The following is a 10,112-nucleotide window of genomic DNA, read 5'->3' as shown; positions in this document are numbered from 1 at the left end:
CTGAGCCATGACCCCACCCTAAATTTTATTAATTTATGTTAAAATTTTATCTCTCTAACCAACATGATGACTTCTTAAACACATAACTAATACCATTATCTATCTATCTATCTATCTACACATTTTTATGACCTTATTAACAGGCTATTTGGGCTCAAAAACCACAAATGTTGAAATTTTCTACTTTCACTGATTTGGGTTTTGGGGGAGTCATATTAAAGCATTATCTGAAAGCAACCTGAATCAAAAATAAGTAAATTTTCATTTCTGTGCCTAAAGTAACTCAAATGCTTTTCAAGTAAGGTTTCTCTCATGTTTCTAAAAGATTCAGTAAATGGTTTCCAGTGATATAAGTAAATGATCACATAGGTTATCAAATAAATAACTCAATGTTTTATATTAAAACTACTTAAAATTCTTCTCAATATTCTATCTTAGAACTACTTTGGTAAGAGAATATATTCAGGATCACTATTTTAGAATTTATAGAACATTTATGTAAGCAAAATAAAGCGAGAAATGATGTGAGCTGTTCTTAGAATGGTAATCCAGTATGGTATCATCTTAAATTTTTATTAGTTTCTTCTACCTCTATGCCAATACATTTTTAGTCAGCATTTACAGAGCATGTGAACTTATAACAAGTTAATCTTCTTGATCAAGGTTGGTAAACAGAATTACAAGAGATGAACCCAGAAGTTTTTATATTCCAAATCTTCACGCATAACTAATGATAACCAAGCCTCTGAGGTTTATCATGTCCTCCCTGAAACCCTCTTGAAGAGATGCTTCTCCTTGAGGAAGCAGCAACCAACAAAACTAACTTTTAACAGAAAAAAATTAATGTGTTCCCAGAGTTACACTTTCATTCTGTCACTTGTGTGACTGATTATCACCCTTGTATTTATATTGATGTATCTGCAGCATGTTGATCATTGTCAACAGTAGAACTTCATTCTCTCCAAGGTCCCCATCTTATCTACTTGTTTCCCACCTAGTACTTCACTATAATACTGAGGTCTTTCACTGTCATCCAGTGACTCAAGTTACTTTCACTTTCATCAGAACATACTACTACCCAAAGTGGTATGTGTCTAATCTTTCTTTTTCCTAACAGACTGCTTACACCTAGTAGGTATGAACTTATAAGCATATCCTCTGGTGTGCAAGAAATTTCCAACTTTTTCATTTTTAACATATCAATAAAAATGCAAATTATGTCACTGAGTGGGAAAATCCAATATTATTCTAATGGAGCTTCCCTACTACAGTGTTTACTGAATCTGGGTGTTAGCACTGAAGTATCAAGATCCTTGGGGTCCACTACTCTCAGTGGTACCAGTGCAGCACTCATGGCCCAAACTTGCATGAGCCTTTCAACTTTGTGCCTGCTCCCTTCACTGGCAGACTGAGGGAACAATGCCAAGAATGAGGGCTTTCATATTTTGGACATAACACCATCTTCCATTCTGAGGTCTTCAGCTCTCATTGTGCAGTGCACAGTGAAATCCACCTTGAACCTCATTGTAGTTTTAAGGAAAATAAGCACATACTCTCTTACATCTCTTTTTCTGTCTCTGTCTCTATATATCTTTATCTCTGGCTCAGGTCCTGCCAAGGACATACACATAACATTTCATCATTATTAGGTATTTAGAAAAAGTAAGATGTGCAAGCTTTAAACATCTTCTGCTTCAAAACTCACCAGGCTCAGGCAGGCAAAAATCAAGGCACAGGCTTTGTGCTTGAACGGGGCTAGGAAATGGTGATGTAAGACAAAACAACAAGATATATTGAGACCTCGCCATGGAAACATCTCAAGAAAATCTAATATACACATTGATTCCTAACCTTTTTAGAATTTTGTTTCTGTGATTAGAATTTTGTTTTCTAATGCTTTTCATAAATAAACAAACACTCTCCTATTGTCAATCTTGTCCCCACAAAACTTCAAAATATCCTTCTGAAGCTCTTTACCTCTCATTCCTGCTAACTATGACTAGAATTCTACACTCTGACCCTGTCAGATGCCACTGTGGTCCCCCAGTACTCAAATGGTGTGGGGATGCTTGGCTTTTGTCCTCTTACTTCAATAACATTTCACCCATTTTTGCTAATGACTTGTATGTGTATGTATCTATCTATATATACATGATAATAGATATGTATGTACATATATGTGGATATGTAGATATGTGTATTTACACTCACAGACATGTATGTGTATATATGTATAGATATATGCATCCATACATGTACATGTCTATATATATATGATACATATGTATATATAAGTGTACCATGTTCTAGTATTGCATACTCCCTTCACTCCAGCAGCTGCAAAAGCTTCCTCATCAGGTGTGATTTCTTTTAGTAGGAGGAGTACAAGTTTAAAGCCAGCCTAGGCAACTCAGCAAGATCCTGTCTCAAAATAACACTTAATAAAAAGGACTAGGGTGTGGCTTAGTGGTAGAATACTTGACTAGTAGGTATGAGATCCTGGATTCAACATTTGTATTGCAATCAACCCATACACACTCATACACACACACACACACACACACACACACACACGTAGATCTATCAATATAGTATTTTTCCCTTATCTAGAGTAGGAAGAATGTGTTTTAGTGAGCTTTGAATTAATACCATGAAATATCTGAGATAACTAACTTATTTTTGAAAAAAGTTTATTTTTTTTTTAAAAAAGCTTTATTTGAGTAACAATTTTGGAGGTTCAAAGTCCATGATCAGCCATCCCCATTTGTTTGGCCTCTGTTGAGGGTGGTAGATGGAGGTACATCATGGTGGGCACTGTGGTAAAAGAAAGAGTTCACAATTTTAACAGGAGCACAGAGAAAGAAGAAGAGCAGATCCAGGACTGATCTTTTTATAACAATCCTCTTGGGAGAACTGCCAAAAGAAATTCCAAAGGAATCCCACAAGAAATAACGCATGGCCCTACTGGCTTCCCACTAGATACCAACTCCCAAAGATTCCACCACCTTCCAACAGCAGCAACCTGTTGACCAACCCTTTAATTACAATGTACCCCTTGGAGACACCTGCATATTCAAATCACAGAAGAATACAGGAGTTGGGGCAATAGCTTCCCCTTGTTTAAAAGGAGAACTATAAAGGATTGAAAAAAAAAAAAAAAAAACAACACCTGACAGTGGTGAGTACTGGGAGGAGTTAAGCTTGATAACCCTGGAGGAGCTCCACAGGCATCTCTAATCCCTGTACCCATGGATTCTTACCAAATGCAGAACTCCCCCCCCCCTGCATTTTACTCCCCAGCATTCTAATCCACAATCCTTTTGTGGATTCCTCTATACCCACATAGAGGGCAACAGATTCCCTCTTCAAAGAGATAAGTCACCTTACAATTAATCTTCCTATACCATTTCTGCACTTGTCATGAAGGTCACAGAATTTTAATAATAAAATCTTGGTGGTATCTAATTCTACTAACCTGGGCACTCAGTGCATTTTCACTCTTTAGCATGTTCTAGTACTGCATACTCCCTTTACTCCAGAAGCTGCAAAAACTTCCTTGTCAGGTGTGATTTCTTTTAGTAGCGTGTTGTGAGCACCAATTATTTATCTGCCAAGAACACTTTCTCAAGTTACAGGAGATCTCAGTCTATGTTAGAGATTGATGAGTAAAAGAAAAATAAATGCAATGATATCAGTAGAGCATCCTTGAGAAAGAAATCAACCCAAGGAAATGGGGTCTTGTTTAATGCCACCATCACCAGTAGGAAAACAGAGGAAACAATGGCTATTAGAGAAAAGAATCTGAAATTTTTTTTCCTTAACAGAAGGAAGGCTCAATCTGATCTTGGCAGATATTCAAGAAAAAGAGGAGAAAGGCACAGGAAAGAGCACACAGCACAGCATGGATACAACTAGCCATGAGTCAATAGGGTAGCAGGGCAGGTAGTGTAATGAGAATTGTCAAGATGTTGCTGCAGATGGAGACAGGGAGGCAGGATCTTCAGTCATTAACTTCATCTTGGATATGGACTTTAGCTGCATCCTGGGGTATTGGAAAGCATCCTGATCATGATTTGTTTCTCATAAAGAACACTAGGCAGAGAATGGGCAGAATGGTAGGATGGTAAGGGCACACACCCGCAAACTGCTTACAATGTACTGCAGCATCTGAAATGAATGTCCTGCTTTGCCCAAACTATTTTACATTGTTTCTTGAGAATAAGAGGAGGAGGTGATATTATTTCACAATAATAATGATCAATGAATGATAGATGTTTCAGAGAGGAGACTCTTCATTCAGGATACTGTAATTCAGGTATTTTTTATATCAAAAGCAGTGTTCTGGGTCCTTAAGTTTCATATGTGTAAGTACAAACATGATGCTCACAATGAGTTTCAACCTGGACATGTGACTATTTCCCAGCTTTCCCTTGCCATGTGTACCTTGCACATAACTAAAACATGAGAAAATAGCATGGTAGAGAAACTTCACAATCTTAAATGTTATATAAAGTATAAAAATTCTCCTCTATGAAACATCCAAAATTTGCTTCCTGGAGGATTTTAGAAGATGCAAATTTCCTTTATTCTCTGTTTCAGGGTTTCTTTTAAATCTGTTAGAAAACTGAGGTAATAGGTCTACAAGCACCTAGAGTAGTTTGAGTCCCTTCTGTTCATTTCTGAGGGCTGATGGACCCACAGATTTGAATGGGAGGACTTAGCAGCAAGAGAAATCAGGGGTTTCATCATTCTGGATGGTAAAAGTTGAAATACAGGTGTTGGCAGTGCCACCATGTTCCTGAAAACTTTGGTGGAGGATTCTCCATCTTAACTTCCAGTGTAGTTTTAGGATTTCTTGGATGCAGCTGTAGCTCTTCAGTGCTGCCCCTTTGTGGGAGACCAATCTTGCATGTGACTGAGTCACACTCCACGGCTGGGTGCTGAGGCGCTCAGTCACAGAAATGTGGCAGAGCTTTCCCTACCCTTCTTGGGTTCGAGGGATGGTGTCTTGTGCATTAGTATGTCTTGCTACAGCCCCTTGGGTGAAGCTACACTCACCTGTTCTTTTTATTATAACCCCTTGCCCTGTTTAGGATAGAATCTTCCATGGAAGTACCTGGTATGTGTTCCCTTCTCTTACTGTGCCCTTGGTTGTGGCCTACCCAGATGTCAGTCAACCTGCTGAAAGTAGACATCATGAAGATAGACTCAGCCCCCTGAAACCTGACCCCTTGCCTCATTTGAATAGCTTTTCCTCAATAAAAGGGGTCAGTATGTGCCATCACAGTGACCCCCCGCCAAAAAAAAAGGTATTTGTGTCTCTTATGTGGTTATTTTGCGCACCCCAATTAGCCCATTTCAACTGGAGTGACCCCTGAGCCTTTTAGTTGTGAGAACAGAAACCCGGCACCCCTTGACACATGCTATTCTCTGTTCTTCCATCTTCACAAGTCTTTGTGAGTTCTGCTGGATTTCACTATCCACTCTATTAGATGTAGGACCCATGTAGCTCTAGTGTGACCTCATTTTAACTAATACCATCTGCAATGACCCCAATTCACACATGTGCCATGATGCAGTACTGGTGTTTATGATTTCAATATGTTGATTGAGGAACACAATTCTATCATAACAAATGTTAAGGACAAACCGTGGCAGAATGGCCCAGGAGAGTCACTATATTAACGTTTCTACCTCTCTATATATGCTGAAAGGAAGGAAAAGAAAAGGAGGGGAAAGCAAAGCAAAGCAAATAACTGTGTCAAAGACATACTATTCCCAACTATTTTGATTATATTGCTTTGTAGAAAGAATTGGAAATAGGAAGTTGAGTCCTCCAATTTTTTTCTTCCATTACAAGAATATTTTTTCTCTACTTGGGAGCTCTTGATATTCCATATTAACATTGGAAAGGGTTTTTCTGTCAAAAACACATTGCATAAAATAACACTGGGATTTTGATAGGGATGGCATTGATTCTGCAGGCTCCTTTGGATAGTGCTGACATTTTAACAATATTAAGTCTTCTGCCAATTCAGGAAACTCTATGAATATGATGGTAATTCTTTCCATTAATTTATGTCTTTTAAAATATCTTTCAGCAATGTTTTATACATTTCTCAAGTATATTCCAAAGTTTACAATTATTTTTATATTGAAAATATAGATGTTACTCCCATTTTGTTTTTGAAAGTTCACTGGCAACCATTTTTTAATGTAATTTAGTCCCATTTATAGAAATTATTTATAAGTACTAAGTGTATATTAATCTTCAATTTCTTCTATAGATAAGCTTGTATCATCTGCAGGCAGACAATATTTTACACCTTCTCTTCCAATTTTCAAGCCTTTCCTCCATGTCTTTTGTTAACTGATGGATCTGGGTAGGACTTACTATACTCTGATGAATACAAGCCATTAGGTATGCATTCTTGGTTTGTTCCTAATCTGAAGAGATATGCTCTCATCCCTTTGCCATTTGTGAATGACTTTAACTGTATATTTTTTTAATACACAAAATAAACTGAGCTCACATATATTAATTTTTCATTGGAGTTATAGGAATATTTTAGTAACATTTGAATTCACTACTGTTAAAGGGAAAATCTTATGAACTTTCATGTTACATCCAATATTATTTCAACTCCCTCTTATCTTCCATTTAATTCTAACTTTGTCTGAGACTAACAATAGCAAATAGCTCATGTCCATCCTTATGACTCTTAGGACTTTGAGAAAATTGTTGTGTTAACTTTTGGGAGATAATGTAGATGCACAAATATGAAGTCAGGAATGATGCAGAGAAGTCCTGTGTTTCCCTTGAATACGGTTTCCCAATAGTAATATATTAGGAAACTACTGTACATATCATAATTAGTATATTGATAATAATATAATCAATAATCAAGACAGAATACTAAATCCATAGCAGAGGAATCCTCATGATCCACCTACTTTGCTCCTCAGGCCTCCTCTGGCTCTTAGCTCTTGGCAAAATGCTTCTCCATTACTATAAAATCATAATTTCAAGAATATTTAGTAAAGGTTACAACATTTATCCTTTAACAATAGACTTTTTTCTGGAGAAGTGGTTCACACCTGTAATCCCAGTGGCTCAGGAGTCTATGGCAGGAGGATTGGGAGTTTAAAGCCAGCCTCAGCAAAAATGAGGCACTAAGCAACTTTAAAAACCCCATCTCTAAATAAAATACAAAATAAGGCTGGGTATGTGGCTCAGAAGTCAAGTGCCCCTGAGTTCAGTCACCAGTAACTCATGCCTAAAAAAAAAATGGCTTTTTTCACCCAGCCTAATTCTCACAAGTATGTATCAACACTTGGTTGCTTTCTATGGATGACTATTATTCCATGATATGAATGTATTATGGTTTCTTCAACCACTCACTGTATTTTTTACCTACAACTATATATTACAAAAAGGTAACTTTCCAATGGATTCATCCTCAATAATCTGAACTCTATTCCTCAATAGCATGATCTGTCTTTTGGATCAGTCCAAGTTCCCCACACCCAACAGAGGTAGTAAATATGACCAGTGATTCTTCAGTGTTAAGGCACATTTGATTCCCTTAGAAAGGTTTTAAGAAAACTTAAGTTTCTTGCTTAAGTTTCATGCTGAAATAATTAAATCAGAGTCCCTCTTCTATCTGATCTAGGTATCAATATTGTATGCAAAGTTGACAATGAACTGCCTAAATACTGCCCAAAGAACCTGTTACAATATCTGAAGGATATTTGGGTTCCTGTAGAATTAGAGCTCATGCAAAAGTGGTGTTTTATGTTTAGGCTTTAAGTGTCTAGGAAACCAGTATCTCCTGTGAGTGGAGTGGAGCTTCCTTAGAGGATGCAAGAAGTTGGCAGTTTCTGTTGAAGACCAGTGAGCTGTGTTGTCAGTCAGGGGTCATGATCCACAGTGGAGAGCAGAACTATGGCCACCATGAATCCCATTCTCCTTTCAGAAGTGTAAGTGCTCATAGATCAGGGAAATCTGTAAGGCAAACCCTTGCATGATCTTAGTCCAAGGCAGTTTGCAGATATTCCAGATCAAAGTTCAGGTCAGATCTGAATCTAGGTCTAGATTCAGAAGAAGATTTCAAAGGCATTATGCAAGGCCGTGGTCTTGATTTAACTCCCAAATAAGCTCCTCTATCAGGTTTACAGTCAATATTATCACAGAAGGCACAGTCACAGTCAATCTGCTATGTCTACCGGAGGACCTCACATGGACAATCCAACAAATCCTGACCAAAACTGTTGTCTTGGAGTGTTTGGGTTGAACTGGTATACTATGGAAAAAAATCTAAAAGAAGTGTTTTCTAAATATGGACCTATTGCTGGTGTGTCTAGGTAGTCAAGAGGATTTGCCTTTGTATATGTTGAAAATGTATGATGCTAAGGAAACTAAAGTATGTACTAGTGGAATGGAGTTTGATGGACATAGAATTACAGTTAATTTCTCTATAACAAAAAGACCACATACCACAACACCAGGAATTTACACATGGAAAACAACCTGTGGCAATTCACTATGTGACAGAGGATATGATGGAGGCTATAATGATTATAACTACAATACTTTATACAGAAGAAGAAGTGGAAGAGAAATGCTCTAGAAAGAAATCATATTTACAGAAGGGGCCACCTTTCACTACTATAGTCATAGATAATACAGGTCACATTCCAGGTTTTGATCTCATTTACATCCTTGCTATTAAAGCATAGAGTTGAAGATGTTCTGAAATCTGCCATAGAACTTGGATATTGCTTTGGGATACTTTTTATTGCAACCTGTTTAAAAGGTGACAGTGCCTAGTGAAGGCAGGACTTTTCCACTTTTTAAGAGAACTACATTTGGTAGAGTTGAAAGGCTGTTTTTTTCCTGCAGTTGTGTAGTATGGTGTAGTTTGTTAACTGTTTTCAGGAAAGTATATTTTGCAAGTATGATTTTACAGTCTAAGTTTTGACTGTTGAGAAGTTTCTATTGTACAAAATTTCACTTAAAAAGTTTTCCTATAGAATACAGTGTATTCTAAAGATCAAAGCCTGTGTGTAAAATGCTGCCAAAGGAAAAAAGCAATATAAACAATTTTATTTCTGCTTTTCCTTATAACTTATTTGTGCTTATAACTATTTTAAGTTGTCACTAGTGCCTTTCATGTGTGTGTGTGTGTGTGTGTGTGTGTGTGTGTGTGTGTGTGTGTGTGTTTGTATTTGTATTATAGAGGATTACACCCAGGGCTTTACTCATGAATGAATTCAGCAAAGTAGCAGGATACAAAATTAACACACATAAATCAATTGCATTCCTGTATTCCAGTGATGAATCAGCTGAAAGAGAAATTAGGAAAACTATTTAATTCAAAATAGCCTCAAAAATACTTAGAAGTCAATCTAAGTATTGATGAACAATCAATCTAATAAAAGAGATGAAGGATCAATAAAAACTACAGAACACTAAAGAAATTGAAGAAGTCATTAGAAGATGGAAAGACCTCCCATGTTCTCAGATAAGCAGAATCAATATTGTCAAAATGGCCATACTACCAAAATCATGTACAGATTCAATGCAATTCCCTTCAAAATTCCAATAAAGTTCTTCATAAAAATATAAAAAGCAGTCATGAAATTCATTTGGAAAAAATAAGAGGCTCAGAATAACTAAAGCAATCTTTAACAAGAAATATAAAGCAGGAGAGATCACAACACCAGTACAAATTAAATTGTACTAAAGAGCTATAGTAACAAAAACAGCATGAAGGCCCTTTTGTAGAAGCTGCCAACAAAACACAGGTTGGCTTCAGTTTCTGTTTTGTGCTTTTCTGGGTATTTTTGTTAATCTTGCTAGTCTCCTCATAGATTTAGGTTGATGGGATACTGTCACAGCAGAATTGCTTTACCCCACTGTTGCATATACCCTGGCCAAAATGAGGTGTCCAATCAGACCCTTAAATAGGAACACCATTTTCATCCACAAGTCACAAACCAAGAGCACTAAATTTATTAAGTCCTCCTGAGCCAGCAGCTTTCATTCCCCACCACCCAACAAGACAGGCTAGCCCATTTTCAGGTACTCAGTGTAAGAGCCCCAATCAAGT

At 37.1% G+C, this 10,112-nt stretch overlaps 1 pseudogene; it reads left to right on the top strand.

Annotated features, from left to right (window-relative positions):
• Positions 1–7,920: 7,920 nt before the first annotated feature.
• Positions 7,921–8,630, top strand: LOC101960941 (transformer-2 protein homolog beta pseudogene; annotated as a pseudogene).
• The last annotated feature ends 1,482 nt before the right edge of the window (positions 8,631–10,112 follow it).

This window comes from Ictidomys tridecemlineatus, chromosome 4 (genome assembly GCF_052094955.1).
Source record: "Ictidomys tridecemlineatus isolate mIctTri1 chromosome 4, mIctTri1.hap1, whole genome shotgun sequence".
NCBI classification, from domain to species: Eukaryota; Metazoa; Chordata; class Mammalia; order Rodentia; family Sciuridae; genus Ictidomys; species Ictidomys tridecemlineatus.
The sequence above is the reverse complement of the archived record's forward strand: the minus strand, read 5'-3'. Positions and strand labels throughout refer to the sequence as shown.